Source organism: Poromitra crassiceps, assembly GCF_964638095.1.
Source record: "Poromitra crassiceps genome assembly, chromosome: 3".
Classification (NCBI taxonomy): domain Eukaryota; kingdom Metazoa; phylum Chordata; class Actinopteri; order Beryciformes; family Melamphaidae; genus Poromitra; species Poromitra crassiceps.
In genome coordinates this window covers 13,576,757-13,594,495 of record NC_139625.1, presented here as the reverse complement: position 1 = coordinate 13,594,495, position 17,739 = coordinate 13,576,757, and the positions used below count along the sequence as shown (strand labels likewise).

Here is a 17,739-nt window from a genome sequence, read left to right as displayed (position 1 = left end):
TGCTCGGCACCTGGAACACTTGCAGGCTGCTCGGCACCTAGAACACTTCGAGTCGTCTATTGAGGTCTGAATTAGTGAAGCTGCCTCGGTGTTGAGATTTGGGTTGAGCCCCCTCGGTTTTGAGATTTGGATTGAGCCCCCCCCCTGACTACAGGCTGCTCGGCACCTGGAACACTTGCAGGCTGCTCGGCACCCTAGAACACTTTGAGTAGTCCAGGGGTCTGGATTAGTGGGGAGACTACGGGCTGCTCGGCACCCGGAACACTTGCAGGCTGCTCGGCACCTAGAACACTTTGAGTAGTCTGCTGGGGTCTGAATTAGTGGTGTGACTACAGGCTGCTCGGCACCTAGAACACTTGCAGGCTGCTCGGCACCTAGAACACTTCGAGTAGTCTACCGTGGTTGGAATTAGTGATTTGTTGCGGGCTGTTCAACGCCGAGCACTTGCAGGCTGCTCGACACCTGGAACGCTTAATCTATTAGATCGACGAATTAGTGACGCTGCCTCAGTGTTGAGATTTGGATTGAGCCCCCCCCCGGGGGATCAGGATTGGGAGAACGGGGAGATTGACCGAGGCACGGAAAAAGGAGAACGACCGCCAGGCGCCGTCGTAGGCTCTGGCTGTGGAGCTGGCCAGCCCCCCCCCTGATGTAGGACTGAGTGACGTGGAGTAGCTGGGTGAGGCGGGGATCGTGAGGGGGTGCTGGGGGCCTAGGGCGTGGGTCCGGACTCATGAGAGGGTGAGAGCCGAGAACGGAATTTGTGATTTGTTGCGGGCTGTTCAACGCCGAGCACTTGCAGGCTGCTCGACGCCTGGAGCGCTTAATCAATTAGATCGACACTGATTAGTGGGGAGACTACGGGCTGCTCGGCACCCGGAACACTTGCAGGCTGCTCGGCACCTAGAACACTTTGAGTAGTCTGCTGGGGTCTGAATTAGTGGTGTGACTACAGGCTGCTCGGCACCTAGAACACTTGCAGGCTGCTCGGCACCTAGAACACTTCGAGTAGTCTACCGTGGTCGGAATTAGTGATTTGTTGCGGGCTGTTCAACGCCGAGCACTTGCGGGCTGCTCGACACCTGGAGCGCTTAATCAATTAGATCGACACTGATTCGGGGAGTCCACCACCAATGAATGTGAAGTCACGGCTATTGCGAGGAATGTAGGGATGGATGCCATGTGCTTACCGTGTGACGCCTAGGGGAGGAGAGATCTTTGGGCAGACAATATGGCGGCCTGCTCTGGTCGGATGTAGGCCGCGTAGGCTGACGAGGACCAGCGGCCCATCTGTTGCAGGGAGGCGGAGGACGCCCCTTGCGCGGCGGCTGATGTGGCCGCGCCGATCCTGAAGGAGTGGCCGGAATAGTGCTCCGCTGGGAGGTTGCACATCTGGAGGATCCGCTTGAGGTGGAGAGTGAACCAGGCTCTTGTCATGAGATGGAGGGGTGAGATGAGGAACAGGGGGGCGGACGGGCCGGTCTGGGGTCGAATCCCTAGGTAGCGGGCCATGGCGGCAAAGGTGCTAGCCATGTGTTTGTGAGCGGTAGTGTGCTCGCTTTCCGTGCTGTTCTGGGACGGTTTGTTTACAGTTTTATGCGTCGACTAGCCGGTCGGAGAATGGAGTTATTATGGCACTAGCGGGTGCCTGCACGAAGTGAGCAAAATTTATGATGCACTTCTGGAAGCACTGCAATAGCTGCTTGTATGTGTTTTAGATCTATTAGTTGTGTGGTTTTATTTTATTTTAGTTCTTTCTTATTGTGCTGTCTGTGTTTGTGTACGTATTTTATATGGACCCGAGTCTGGAATGAAGTTTATGTATATGACTTTAGCGCCCCCCTTGCGCTATAACTTCGGGGAGGCGCTGGAAGGGAACACTTGTTCCGCGCTCCGCCGGCTTACTCCGGGGCATTGCTACTGCTTGAACTCTGGAAATCTTGGCCAGCAGGATAGCACGTTCAAATATCGCAATTATAGGCATGCATGAACTAACGCCCCCTCCGCAAGCGGCATGATACCAGGAAGCATTATTATTGTGAGTGATGCAAGGATGCGGTGACGCACGGTGATGACGGCCCGGCAATGCCTGGAGAAGCCTGGACACCAATAGTCGCTGAATGGATATTTTTAACTTGCAGCATTGTTACCGTGGAGTGAGAGTAGGCCTATATGTGGAGCCGTATACCGGTGATGGGCATCGCCCGCCGCACGGTTAAATGTCCGATCATATATATATGTATGTTATATGTATATATACTGTATGTATATTCAGTGAGCAGCACGGCTTCTGTTAATTTGACTGGGTGGCTGGAGCATCGACTCGGAGAAAGGTATATTCAGTGAGCAGCACGGCTTCTGTTAATTTGACTGGGTGGCTGGAGCATCGACTCGAAGGGATTTTTTTTTTTTTTTTTTTTTTTTTTTTTTTTTTTTTTTTTTTTGTTAAAACGGAATCTGGCTGTCATTAGACGTTGATTAACTGAACGCTATTGCTAACTGATGCTTTGAACGTCCGTTTGCAATGATTCTGGCTGGCTGTTGACTATTGTAAATTGTGCAATAAATAAAATGAATGCAATTTGAGCACGATGTGTGAATACATTTGATGTTAATTGTTTGGGCCTAATTATTTAACACGTTAGAGATGTGTGTAGTTCTCCATAGATTACACACATCTCTAACGTGTTAAATAATTAGGCCCAAACAATTAACATCAAATGTATTCACACATCGTGCTCAAATTGCATTCATTGCATTTATTGCACAATTTACAATAGTCAACAGCCAGCCAGAATCATTGCAAACGGACGTTCAAAGCATCAGTTAGCAATAGCGTTCAGTTAATCAACGTCTAATGACAGCCAGATTCCGTTTTAACAAAAAAAAAAAAAAAAAAAAAAAAAAATCCCTTCGAGTCGATGCTCCAGCCACCCAGTCAAATTAACAGAAGCCGTGCTGCTCACTGAATATACCTTTCTCCGAGTCGATGCTCCAGCCACCCAGTCAAATTAACAGAAGCCGTGCTGCTCACTGAATATACATACAGTATATATACATATAACATACATATATATATGATCGGACATTTAACCGTGCGGCGGGCGATGCCCATCACCGGTATACGGCTCCACATATAGGCCTACTCTCACTCCACGGTAACAATGCTGCAAGTTAAAAATATCCATTCAGCGACTATTGGTGTCCAGGCTTCTCCAGGCATTGCCGGGCCGTCATCACCGTGCGTCACCGCATCCTTGCATCACTCACAATAATAATGCTTCCTGGTATCATGCCGCTTGCGGAGGGGGCGTTAGTTCATGCATGCCTATAATTGCGATATTTGAACGTGCTATCCTGCTGGCCAAGATTTCCAGAGTTCAAGCAGTAGCAATGCCCCGGAGTAAGCCGGCGGAGCGCGGAACAAGTGTTCCCTTCCAGCGCCTCCCCGAAGTTATAGCGCAAGGGGGGCGCTAAAGTCATATACATAAACTTCATTCCAGACTCGGGTCCATATAAAATACGTACACAAACACAGACAGCACAATAAGAAAGAACTAAAATAAAATAAAACCACACAACTAATAGATCTAAAACACATACAAGCAGCTATTGCAGTGCTTCCAGAAGTGCATCATAAATTTTGCTCACTTCGTGCAGGCACCCGCTAGTGCCATAATAACTCCATTCTCCGACCGGCTAGTCGACGCATAAAACTGTAAACAAACCGTCCCAGAACAGCACGGAAAGCGAGCACACTACCGCTCACAAACACATGGCTAGCACCTTTGCCGCCATGGCCCGCTACCTAGGGATTCGACCCCAGACCGGCCCGTCCGCCCCCCTGTTCCTCATCTCACCCCTCCATCTCATGACAAGAGCCTGGTTCACTCTCCACCTCAAGCGGATCCTCCAGATGTGCAACCTCCCAGCGGAGCACTATTCCGGCCACTCCTTCAGGATCGGCGCGGCCACATCAGCCGCCGCGCAAGGGGCGTCCTCCGCCTCCCTGCAACAGATGGGCCGCTGGTCCTCGTCAGCCTACGCGGCCTACATCCGACCAGAGCAGGCCGCCATATTGTCTGCCCAAAGATCTCTCCTCCCCTAGGCGTCACACGGTAAGCACATGGCATCCATCCCTACATTCCTCGCAATAGCCGTGACTTCACATTCATTGGTGGTGGACTCCCCGAATCAGTGTCGATCTAATTGATTAAGCGCTCCAGGTGTCGAGCAGCCCGCAAGTGCTCGGCGTTGAACAGCCCGCAACAAATCACTAATTCCGACCACGGTAGACTACTCGAAGTGTTCTAGGTGCCGAGCAGCCTGCAAGTGTTCTAGGTGCCGAGCAGCCTGTAGTCACACCACTAATTCAGACCCCAGCAGACTACTCAAAGTGTTCTAGGTGCCGAGCAGCCTGCAAGTGTTCCGGGTGCCGAGCAGCCCGTAGTCTCCCCACTAATCAGTGTCGATCTAATTGATTAAGCGCTCCAGGCGTCGAGCAGCCTGCAAGTGCTCGGCGTTGAACAGCCCGCAACAAATCACAAATTCCGTTCTCGGCTCTCACCCTCTCATGAGTCCGGACCCACGCCCTAGGCCCCCAGCACCCCCTCACGATCCCCGCCTCACCCAGCTACTCCACGTCACTCAGTCCTACATCAGGGGGGGGGCTGGCCAGCTCCACAGCCAGAGCCTACGACGGCGCCTGGCGGTCGTTCTCCTTTTTCCGTGCCTCGGTCAATCTCCCCGTTCTCCCAATCCTGATCCCCCGGGGGGGGGCTCAATCCAAATCTCAACACTGAGGCAGCGTCACTAATTCGTCGATCTAATAGATTAAGCGTTCCAGGTGTCGAGCAGCCTGCAAGTGCTCGGCGTTGAACAGCCCGCAACAAATCACTAATTCCAACCACGGTAGACTACTCGAAGTGTTCTAGGTGCCGAGCAGCCTGCAAGTGTTCTAGGTGCCGAGCAGCCTGTAGTCACACCACTAATTCAGACCCCAGCAGACTACTCAAAGTGTTCTAGGTGCCGAGCAGCCTGCAAGTGTTCCGGGTGCCGAGCAGCCCGTAGTCTCCCCACTAATCCAGACCCCTGGACTACTCAAAGTGTTCTAGGGTGCCGAGCAGCCTGCAAGTGTTCCAGGTGCCGAGCAGCCTGTAGTCAGGGGGGGGGCTCAATCCAAATCTCAAAACCGAGGGGGCTCAACCCAAATCTCAACACCGAGGCAGCTTCACTAATTCAGACCTCAATAGACGACTCGAAGTGTTCTAGGTGCCGAGCAGCCTGCAAGTGTTCCAGGTGCCGAGCAGCCTGTAGTCACATAACTAATCCGGCAAGACCTCAGCAGACGACTCAAAGTGTTCTGGGTGCCGAGCAGCCCGCAAGTGTTCCAGGTGCCGAGCAGCCTGTAGTCAGTCAGTTTGGGGGGGAGTTCAACGCCGAACTATGCCAACGCCGAATTATGCCGAACTACGCCAACGCCGAATTATGCCGTAAGTCGCCGTGCTGCCGAACCAACCGGCCGGCGACGTTTCTCTCTTTTGGGGGGTTCTCCGAGCAGATGCCCTCCCGCCTCAAGAAGAGAGGCATCCTGCCACGGAGTCACTACGCCAAAGAATCAGTTGCCATGCTGCCACGCCATCAGGATTAATGCCATACCGCTTCAGGCCATGAATCCTATCGCCATGCCATACTTTAATAAAGCTTGCTGATTAACCTTACCCTCTGGTCTCTCATGATTGAAATGATGGTCTCGACCTAGTTTCAAGATGAAGACCAGACACGCTGCCTCACGCCACACGTAATCTAGAAACATAGCGACCTCAGCATCACATGTAATGCTAGCGTGTCGACAAGTGCAGTAATCCCAGAGTGACGCGCTAATGCCGTCAGTGCAGTAGTGACGCACTTGCCTAGGTGACGGCGTTAATGTCGTCAGTACCGAAGCTATGACGTGACAGTATTTATAGCCACGCCGAGCGCACCACAGCCCTTGTTCCCTGCCCTCTAGCCGCTGCATTAAGCTGATCCAATTCCTCCTCTGGAAGCCGCGTTTCACCCCACCCACCTCCCCAGTCCACCACCAATGTATTGACTCCCGAAGAATCCCCTACGGGGGGGGGTTCTCCGAGCAGATGCCCTCCCGCCTCAAGAAGAGAGGCATTGGGGGGTTCTCCGAGCAGATGCCCTCCCGCCTCAAGAAGAGAGGCATCCTGCCACGGAGTCACTACGCCAAAGAATCAGTTGCCATGCTGCCACGCCATCAGAATTAATGTCATACCGCTTCAGGCCATGAATCCTATCGCCATGCCATACTTTAATAAAGCTTGCTGATTAACCTTACCCTCTGGTCTCTCATGATTGAAATGATGGTCTCGACCTAGTTTCAAGATGAAGACCAGACGCGCTGCCTCACGCCACATGTAATCTAGAAACACAGCGACCTCAGCATCACGTGTAATGCTAGCATGACAACAAGTGCAGTAATCCCAGAGTGACGCGCTAATGCCGTCAGTGCAGTAGTGACGCACTTGCCTAGGTGACGGCGTTAATGTCGTCAGTACCGAGGCTATGACGTGACAGTACTTATAGCCACGCCGAGCGCACCACAGCCCTTGTTCCCTGCCCTCTAGCCGCTGCACTAAGCTGATCCAATTCCTTCTCTGGAAGCCGCGTTTCACCCCACCCACCTCCCCAGTCCACCACCAATGTATTGACTCCCGAAGAATCCCCTACGGGGGGGGGTTCTCCGAGCAGATGCCCTCCCGCCTCAAGAAGAGAGGCATCCTGCCACGGAGTCACTACGCCAAAGAATCAGTTGCCATGCTGCCACTGGCGTAGTGACTCCGTGGCAGGATGCCTCTCTTCTTGAGGCGGGAGGGCATCTGCTCGGAGAACCCCCCCCCGTAGGGGATTCTTCGGGAGTCAATACATTGGTGGTGGACTGGGGAGGTGGGTGGGGTGAAACGCGGCTTCCAGAGGAGGAATTGGATCAGCTTAATGCAGCGGCTAGAGGGCAGGGAACAAGGGCTGTGGTGCGCTCGGCGTGGCTATAAATACTGTCACGTCATAGCTTCGGTACTGACGACATTAACGCCGTCACCTAGGCAAGTGCGTCACTACTGCACTGACGGCATTAGCGCGTCACTCTGGGATTACTGCACTTGTCGACACGCTAGCATTACATGTGATGCTGAGGTCGCTATGTTTCTAGATTACGTGTGGCGTGAGGCAGCGTGTCTGGTCTTCATCTTGAAACTAGGTCGAGACCATCATTTCAATCATGAGAGACCAGAGGGTAAGGTTAATCAGCAAGCTTTATTAAAGTATGGCATGGCGATAGGATTCATGGCCTGAAGCGGTATGGCATTAATCCTGATGGCGTGGCAGCATGGCAACTGATTCTTTGGCGTAGTGACTCCGTGGCAGGATGCCTCTCTTCTTGAGGCGGGAGGGCATCTGCTCGGAGAACCCCCCAAAAGAGAGAAACGTCGCCGGCCGGTTGGTTCGGCAGCACGGCGACTTACGGCATAATTCGGCGTTGGCGTAGTTCGGCATAATTCGGCGTTGGCATAGTTCGGCGTTGAACTCCCCCCCAAACTGACTGACTACAGGCTGCTCGGCACCTGGAACACTTGCGGGCTGCTCGGCACCCAGAACACTTTGAGTCGTCTGCTGAGGTCTTGCCGGATTAGTTATGTGACTACAGGCTGCTCGGCACCTGGAACACTTGCAGGCTGCTCGGCACCTAGAACACTTCGAGTCGTCTATTGAGGTCTGAATTAGTGAAGCTGCCTCGGTGTTGAGATTTGGGTTGAGCCCCCTCGGTTTTGAGATTTGGATTGAGCCCCCCCCCTGACTACAGGCTGCTCGGCACCTGGAACACTTGCAGGCTGCTCGGCACCCTAGAACACTTTGAGTAGTCCAGGGGTCTGGATTAGTGGGGAGACTACGGGCTGCTCGGCACCCGGAACACTTGCAGGCTGCTCGGCACCTAGAACACTTTGAGTAGTCTGCTGGGGTCTGAATTAGTGGTGTGACTACAGGCTGCTCGGCACCTAGAACACTTGCAGGCTGCTCGGCACCTAGAACACTTCGAGTAGTCTACCGTGGTTGGAATTAGTGATTTGTTGCGGGCTGTTCAACGCCGAGCACTTGCAGGCTGCTCGACACCTGGAACGCTTAATCTATTAGATCGACGAATTAGTGACGCTGCCTCAGTGTTGAGATTTGGATTGAGCCCCCCCCCGGGGGATCAGGATTGGGAGAACGGGGAGATTGACCGAGGCACGGAAAAAGGAGAACGACCGCCAGGCGCCGTCGTAGGCTCTGGCTGTGGAGCTGGCCAGCCCCCCCCCTGATGTAGGACTGAGTGACGTGGAGTAGCTGGGTGAGGCGGGGATCGTGAGGGGGTGCTGGGGGCCTAGGGCGTGGGTCCGGACTCATGAGAGGGTGAGAGCCGAGAACGGAATTTGTGATTTGTTGCGGGCTGTTCAACGCCGAGCACTTGCAGGCTGCTCGACGCCTGGAGCGCTTAATCAATTAGATCGACACTGATTAGTGGGGAGACTACGGGCTGCTCGGCACCCGGAACACTTGCAGGCTGCTCGGCACCTAGAACACTTTGAGTAGTCTGCTGGGGTCTGAATTAGTGGTGTGACTACAGGCTGCTCGGCACCTAGAACACTTGCAGGCTGCTCGGCACCTAGAACACTTCGAGTAGTCTACCGTGGTCGGAATTAGTGATTTGTTGCGGGCTGTTCAACGCCGAGCACTTGCGGGCTGCTCGACACCTGGAGCGCTTAATCAATTAGATCGACACTGATTCGGGGAGTCCACCACCAATGAATGTGAAGTCACGGCTATTGCGAGGAATGTAGGGATGGATGCCATGTGCTTACCGTGTGACGCCTAGGGGAGGAGAGATCTTTGGGCAGACAATATGGCGGCCTGCTCTGGTCGGATGTAGGCCGCGTAGGCTGACGAGGACCAGCGGCCCATCTGTTGCAGGGAGGTGGAGGACGCCCCTTGCGCGGCGGCTGATGTGGCCGCGCCGATCCTGAAGGAGTGGCCGGAATAGTGCTCCGCTGGGAGGTTGCACATCTGGAGGATCCGCTTGAGGTGGAGAGTGAACCAGGCTCTTGTCATGAGATGGAGGGGTGAGATGAGGAACAGGGGGGCGGACGGGCCGGTCTGGGGTCGAATCCCTAGGTAGCGGGCCATGGCGGCAAAGGTGCTAGCCATGTGTTTGTGAGCGGTAGTGTGCTCGCTTTCCGTGCTGTTCTGGGACGGTTTGTTTACAGTTTTATGCGTCGACTAGCCGGTCGGAGAATGGAGTTATTATGGCACTAGCGGGTGCCTGCACGAAGTGAGCAAAATTTATGATGCACTTCTGGAAGCACTGCAATAGCTGCTTGTATGTGTTTTAGATCTATTAGTTGTGTGGTTTTATTTTATTTTAGTTCTTTCTTATTGTGCTGTCTGTGTTTGTGTACGTATTTTATATGGACCCGAGTCTGGAATGAAGTTTATGTATATGACTTTAGCGCCCCCCTTGCGCTATAACTTCGGGGAGGCGCTGGAAGGGAACACTTGTTCCGCGCTCCGCCGGCTTACTCCGGGGCATTGCTACTGCTTGAACTCTGGAAATCTTGGCCAGCAGGATAGCACGTTCAAATATCGCAATTATAGGCATGCATGAACTAACGCCCCCTCCGCAAGCGGCATGATACCAGGAAGCATTATTATTGTGAGTGATGCAAGGATGCGGTGACGCACGGTGATGACGGCCCGGCAATGCCTGGAGAAGCCTGGACACCAATAGTCGCTGAATGGATATTTTTAACTTGCAGCATTGTTACCGTGGAGTGAGAGTAGGCCTATATGTGGAGCCGTATACCGGTGATGGGCATCGCCCGCCGCACGGTTAAATGTCCGATCATATATATATGTATGTTATATGTATATATACTGTATGTATATTCAGTGAGCAGCACGGCTTCTGTTAATTTGACTGGGTGGCTGGAGCATCGACTCGGAGAAAGGTATATTCAGTGAGCAGCACGGCTTCTGTTAATTTGACTGGGTGGCTGGAGCATCGACTCGAAGGGATTTTTTTTTTTTTTTTTTTTTTTTTTTTTTTTTTTTGTTAAAACGGAATCTGGCTGTCATTAGACGTTGATTAACTGAACGCTATTGCTAACTGATGCTTTGAACGTCCGTTTGCAATGATTCTGGCTGGCTGTTGACTATTGTAAATTGTGCAATAAATGCAATGAATGCAATTTGAGCACGATGTGTGAATACATTTGATGTTAATTGTTTGGGCCTAATTATTTAACACGTTAGAGATGTGTGTAGTTCTCCATAGATTTAGCCTCTTCGTTTTGCTCTCGAATGCGCCAGGTTATTTAATTTCACGTTATTGGATGAAGAGACATTTAGTGTAGCTCCGCCGTCTTTCTTTAGCTGTAGGCGAGGATATAACGACCAGTTCACGGAGATTGTCAAGAGATCGTTCGTTCACTATGATGAATGCATTGCTACTTGTGCCCAGCTCGTTTCCTTCGCGCCCGACGTGCGGACCGCAGGGAATGGTTAGATGATTGTTTTGAAGCACGCCGAAGTGATTTGAAATTAAGATTTGGTTGCTAAAATGATATGGCACTGTTATGTATTAAAGAGGTGATTACGTTACCGTTGCGCTCGACTGCTGTCCGGGGCGCGCTCCGCGGGCGTTCCCTGCGCTCGGGGCTGGCGATGCTGCGAGCCGTCCCGGCTGGATAGCATTTAATCGTGGGGCCGAGTTCCCCGGCCACGTCGTGGAACTGCGTCGTGCCGAGAACGATGATGGAGCAGGACCTACGCTTATGATGGCTTGATTAGCAGGGTCGGAACAGCGGACGCTTGGAGACTGGGTGGCTTGGCGGCCCGAACAGAACGGGGCCGCGGATGGATGAGACTTGGACATGAGAATTGCATGGCTGCGGCCGCTCCGGGCCCGGAGCGCGCTCTCCCCCCCGGTCATCGACCCCGTCATTGGTAGAGCAGGTAGTTCTTGAGAGAGGGGGGCAGGGGCAGTCCGTGGATTTCGCTCAGGCGCTCCCTTCCTAGGGCCGCTCGCACTGAACGCTTGCACAGGTCCCTCAGAGGGAGGGGCTCCGCATCGAGTCCGTTTATGTACCGAATTCGTATTTCGCAGTGTCCCCACACGGCGCTCACTACTGGGTACACTTTCCTGCCCCTAAGTTCTCTGAACGCCACCCCTAGATCATGGCCATTTACTATGAAACGCAACGTTCCCTCATCCATGTCCAAGACGACTAAGAGCGAGTCTGGTATTATGAAGGTGTCGTCGGGTTCCAGGAAGGCGGGGTAGGTTCTGCCCGCGTGGTTCTTGCCGTCGTGGTAGAGTTTACACCGGCCCAGGTCCCAGCCCCAGGATTCGGTGTTGTTTCCCACTAGGGCCGTGTAGCCCACCGAATGCAGCGGCGCGTCGCCCGTGGCCACTCCGACCACGGCGTGGGACCCCCTCTGGTGCTTGGCCCAGCTGACCTCCCACGCGTGCAGTCCTCGCGTGTAGCCCGCCCGGCCGCGGATGGCGTCCGTGCTCTGCGCCACGGGGTGCCGGTGGAACACCAGCTTGTTGTCTTCCTTAACAGAGATGTTGGGCGAGCAGTCGTCGTTGTTCCAGGAGTGCTGCGCCTGGACGTCCGGGCCGGCGGGCGGCATGTCCAGCAGCAGGTCCAGCCGGGAGGGCTTGGTGTGGTTCGGGGCCTGGAGCTCCGCCTTCATTTTTGGCCCTAATGGCCTGCCGTATGCCCCGGCTGGAGCTGCTACGCTCCTCACGGGGATTTTCAACCCTAATGGCCTGCCATATGCCTTGGCCAGGGCCGCGGCGCTCCTCGCGGGGGCGCGCGTTTGCTTCCTTCCGCGCCCCCGAGTGCTCGTGCCCGGGCCCGGAGCGCTCTCTGCTTCGGCCCTTGCGCGACTGCGAGTTGTTTGTCCTCGTGACTTGGCCCCGTTTGCTTTCTTTCCTCGGCCGCGCGCAGGCCCCGCTTGCTTGCTCTTGACGATGAGGTTCCCCGTCTGAGATGCGTTCGGTGCTGCCGAAGCCTGCTGCCGTCCGCTTGCCTGTTGCGGCCCGTACCCGGGCATGGATAAATCGACGGGCGAGTCCTCGTCGGAGCTGGATGCCTCCAGCTCGAATTGGTACTGCGCCTCGTATTTTTCGTCTTCGGAGCTCGACATGTTGCAGGAGTGAACGGTGAGTGGTCTCGTGAATGCAGATGGCTTGATAGCGGAGTCTGGAGGGGAGGTCTCGTGAAGCAGATGGCTTGGTAGCAGAATCTGGAGGAATGGGCAGCTTGAGAAGTGAAACGCGGCTTCCAGAGGAGGAATTGGATCAGCTTAATGCAGCGGCTAGAGGGCAGGGAACAAGGGCTGTGGTGCGCTCGGCGTGGCTATAAATACTGTCACGTCATAGCTTCGGTACTGACGACATTAACGCCGTCACCTAGGCAAGTGCGTCACTACTGCACTGACGGCATTAGCGCGTCACTCTGGGATTACTGCACTTGTCGACACGCTAGCATTACATGTGATGCTGAGGTCGCTATGTTTCTAGATTACGTGTGGCGTGAGGCAGCGTGTCTGGTCTTCATCTTGAAACTAGGTCGAGACCATCATTTCAATCATGAGAGACCAGAGGGTAAGGTTAATCAGCAAGCTTTATTAAAGTATGGCATGGCGATAGGATTCATGGCCTGAAGCGGTATGGCATTAATCCTGATGGCGTGGCAGCATGGCAACTGATTCTTTGGCGTAGTGACTCCGTGGCAGGATGCCTCTCTTCTTGAGGCGGGAGGGCATCTGCTCGGAGAACCCCCCAAAAGAGAGAAACGTCGCCGGCCGGTTGGTTCGGCAGCACGGCGACTTACGGCATAATTCGGCGTTGGCGTAGTTCGGCATAATTCGGCGTTGGCATAGTTCGGCGTTGAACTCCCCCCCCTCATAGCTTCGGTACTGACGACATTAACGCCGTCACCTAGGCAAGTGCGTCACTACTGCACTGACGGCATTAGCGCGTCACTCTGGGATTACTGCACTTGTCGACACGCTAGCATTACATGTGATGCTGAGGTCGCTATGTTTCTAGATTACGTGTGGCGTGAGGCAGCGTGTCTGGTCTTCATCTTGAAACTAGGTCGAGACCATCATTTCAATCATGAGAGACCAGAGGGTAAGGTTAATCAGCAAGCTTTATTAAAGTATGGCATGGCGATAGGATTCATGGCCTGAAGCGGTATGGCATTAATCCTGATGGCGTGGCAGCATGGCAACTGATTCTTTGGCGTAGTGACTCCGTGGCAGGATGCCTCTCTTCTTGAGGCGGGAGGGCATCTGCTCGGAGAACCCCCCAAAAGAGAGAAACGTCGCCGGCCGGTTGGTTCGGCAGCACGGCGACTTACGGCATAATTCGGCGTTGGCGTAGTTCGGCATAATTCGGCGTTGGCATAGTGAACTCGGCCCCACGATTAAATGCTATCCAGCCGGGACGGCTCGCAGCATCGCCAGCCCCGAGCGCAGGGAACGCCCGCGGAGCGCGCCCCGGACAGCAGTCGAGCGCAACGGTAACGTAATCACCTCTTTAATACATAACAGTGCCATATCATTTTAGCAACCAAATCTTAATTTCAAATCACTTCGGCGTGCTTCAAAACAATCATCTAACCATTCCCTGCGGTCCGCACGTCGGGCGCGAAGGAAACGAGCTGGGCACAAGTAGCAATGCATTCATCATAGTGAACGAACGATCTCTTGACAATCTCCGTGAACTGGTCGTTATATCCTCGCCTACAGCTAAAGAAAGACGGCGGAGCTACACTAAATGTCTCTTCATCCAATAACGTGAAATTAAATAACCTGGCGCATTCGAGAGCAAAACGAAGAGGCTAAATCTATGGAGAACTACACACATCTCTAACGTGTTAAATAATTAGGCCCAAACAATTAACATCAAATGTATTCACACATCGTGCTCAAATTGCATTCATTGCATTTATTGCACAATTTACAATAGTCAACAGCCAGCCAGAATCATTGCAAACGGACGTTCAAAGCATCAGTTAGCAATAGCGTTCAGTTAATCAACGTCTAATGACAGCCAGATTCCGTTTTAACAAAAAAAAAAAAAAAAAAAAAAAAAAAAAAAAAAAAAAAAAAAAAAAAAAAAAAAAAAAAAATCCCTTCGAGTCGATGCTCCAGCCACCCAGTCAAATTAACAGAAGCCGTGCTGCTCACTGAATATACCTTTCTCCGAGTCGATGCTCCAGCCACCCAGTCAAATTAACAGAAGCCGTGCTGCTCACTGAATATACATACAGTATATATACATATAACATACATATATATATGATCGGACATTTAACCGTGCGGCGGGCGATGCCCATCACCGGTATACGGCTCCACATATAGGCCTACTCTCACTCCACGGTAACAATGCTGCAAGTTAAAAATATCCATTCAGCGACTATTGGTGTCCAGGCTTCTCCAGGCATTGCCGGGCCGTCATCACCGTGCGTCACCGCATCCTTGCATCACTCACAATAATAATGCTTCCTGGTATCATGCCGCTTGCGGAGGGGGCGTTAGTTCATGCATGCCTATAATTGCGATATTTGAACGTGCTATCCTGCTGGCCAAGATTTCCAGAGTTCAAGCAGTAGCAATGCCCCGGAGTAAGCCGGCGGAGCGCGGAACAAGTGTTCCCTTCCAGCGCCTCCCCGAAGTTATAGCGCAAGGGGGGCGCTAAAGTCATATACATAAACTTCATTCCAGACTCGGGTCCATATAAAATACGTACACAAACACAGACAGCACAATAAGAAAGAACTAAAATAAAATAAAACCACACAACTAATAGATCTAAAACACATACAAGCAGCTATTGCAGTGCTTCCAGAAGTGCATCATAAATTTTGCTCACTTCGTGCAGGCACCCGCTAGTGCCATAATAACTCCATTCTCCGACCGGCTAGTCGACGCATAAAACTGTAAACAAACCGTCCCAGAACAGCACGGAAAGCGAGCACACTACCGCTCACAAACACATGGCTAGCACCTTTGCCGCCATGGCCCGCTACCTAGGGATTCGACCCCAGACCGGCCCGTCCGCCCCCCTGTTCCTCATCTCACCCCTCCATCTCATGACAAGAGCCTGGTTCACTCTCCACCTCAAGCGGATCCTCCAGATGTGCAACCTCCCAGCGGAGCACTATTCCGGCCACTCCTTCAGGATCGGCGCGGCCACATCAGCCGCCGCGCAAGGGGCGTCCTCCGCCTCCCTGCAACAGATGGGCCGCTGGTCCTCGTCAGCCTACGCGGCCTACATCCGACCAGAGCAGGCCGCCATATTGTCTGCCCAAAGATCTCTCCTCCCCTAGGCGTCACACGGTAAGCACATGGCATCCATCCCTACATTCCTCGCAATAGCCGTGACTTCACATTCATTGGTGGTGGACTCCCCGAATCAGTGTCGATCTAATTGATTAAGCGCTCCAGGTGTCGAGCAGCCCGCAAGTGCTCGGCGTTGAACAGCCCGCAACAAATCACTAATTCCGACCACGGTAGACTACTCGAAGTGTTCTAGGTGCCGAGCAGCCTGCAAGTGTTCTAGGTGCCGAGCAGCCTGTAGTCACACCACTAATTCAGACCCCAGCAGACTACTCAAAGTGTTCTAGGTGCCGAGCAGCCTGCAAGTGTTCCGGGTGCCGAGCAGCCCGTAGTCTCCCCACTAATCAGTGTCGATCTAATTGATTAAGCGCTCCAGGCGTCGAGCAGCCTGCAAGTGCTCGGCGTTGAACAGCCCGCAACAAATCACAAATTCCGTTCTCGGCTCTCACCCTCTCATGAGTCCGGACCCACGCCCTAGGCCCCCAGCACCCCCTCACGATCCCCGCCTCACCCAGCTACTCCACGTCACTCAGTCCTACATCAGGGGGGGGGCTGGCCAGCTCCACAGCCAGAGCCTACGACGGCGCCTGGCGGTCGTTCTCCTTTTTCCGTGCCTCGGTCAATCTCCCCGTTCTCCCAATCCTGATCCCCCGGGGGGGGGCTCAATCCAAATCTCAACACTGAGGCAGCGTCACTAATTCGTCGATCTAATAGATTAAGCGTTCCAGGTGTCGAGCAGCCTGCAAGTGCTCGGCGTTGAACAGCCCGCAACAAATCACTAATTCCAACCACGGTAGACTACTCGAAGTGTTCTAGGTGCCGAGCAGCCTGCAAGTGTTCTAGGTGCCGAGCAGCCTGTAGTCACACCACTAATTCAGACCCCAGCAGACTACTCAAAGTGTTCTAGGTGCCGAGCAGCCTGCAAGTGTTCCGGGTGCCGAGCAGCCCGTAGTCTCCCCACTAATCCAGACCCCTGGACTACTCAAAGTGTTCTAGGGTGCCGAGCAGCCTGCAAGTGTTCCAGGTGCCGAGCAGCCTGTAGTCAGGGGGGGGGCTCAATCCAAATCTCAAAACCGAGGGGGCTCAACCCAAATCTCAACACCGAGGCAGCTTCACTAATTCAGACCTCAATAGACGACTCGAAGTGTTCTAGGTGCCGAGCAGCCTGCAAGTGTTCCAGGTGCCGAGCAGCCTGTAGTCACATAACTAATCCGGCAAGACCTCAGCAGACGACTCAAAGTGTTCTGGGTGCCGAGCAGCCCGCAAGTGTTCCAGGTGCCGAGCAGCCTGTAGTCAGTCAGTTTGGGGGGGAGTTCAACGCCGAACTATGCCAACGCCGAATTATGCCGAACTACGCCAACGCCGAATTATGCCGTAAGTCGCCGTGCTGCCGAACCAACCGGCCGGCGACGTTTCTCTCTTTTGGGGGGTTCTCCGAGCAGATGCCCTCCCGCCTCAAGAAGAGAGGCATCCTGCCACGGAGTCACTACGCCAAAGAATCAGTTGCCATGCTGCCACGCCATCAGGATTAATGCCATACCGCTTCAGGCCATGAATCCTATCGCCATGCCATACTTTAATAAAGCTTGCTGATTAACCTTACCCTCTGGTCTCTCATGATTGAAATGATGGTCTCGACCTAGTTTCAAGATGAAGACCAGACACGCTGCCTCACGCCACACGTAATCTAGAAACATAGCGACCTCAGCATCACATGTAATGCTAGCGTGTCGACAAGTGCAGTAATCCCAGAGTGACGCGCTAATGCCGTCAGTGCAGTAGTGACGCACTTGCCTAGGTGACGGCGTTAATGTCGTCAGTACCGAAGCTATGACGTGACAGTATTTATAGCCACGCCGAGCGCACCACAGCCCTTGTTCCCTGCCCTCTAGCCGCTGCATTAAGCTGATCCAATTCCTCCTCTGGAAGCCGCGTTTCACCCCACCCACCTCCCCAGTCCACCACCAATGTATTGACTCCCGAAGAATCCCCTACGGGGGGGGGTTCTCCGAGCAGATGCCCTCCCGCCTCAAGAAGAGAGGCATCCTGCCACGGAGTCACTACGCCTCTTCGGGAGTCAATACATTGGTGGTGGACTGGGGAGGTGGGTGGGGTGAAACGCGGCTTCCAGAGGAGGAATTGGATCAGCTTAATGCAGCGGCTAGAGGGCAGGGAACAAGGGCTGTGGTGCGCTCGGCGTGGCTATAAATACTGTCACGTCATAGCTTCGGTACTGACGACATTAACGCCGTCACCTAGGCAAGTGCGTCACTACTGCACTGACGG

At 53.6% G+C, this 17,739-nt stretch overlaps 1 pseudogene across 1 annotated transcript; it reads right to left on the bottom strand.

The window, feature by feature from the left end:
- Positions 1 to 11,034: 11,034 nt before the first annotated feature.
- LOC310772978 (SPRY domain-containing SOCS box protein 1 pseudogene) lies at positions 11,035 to 12,249 on the bottom strand (annotated as a pseudogene). The gene has a single exon. The product of its transcript is annotated as an SPRY domain-containing SOCS box protein 1 pseudogene (transcript).
- Between the last annotated feature and the right edge of the window lie 5,490 nt (positions 12,250 to 17,739).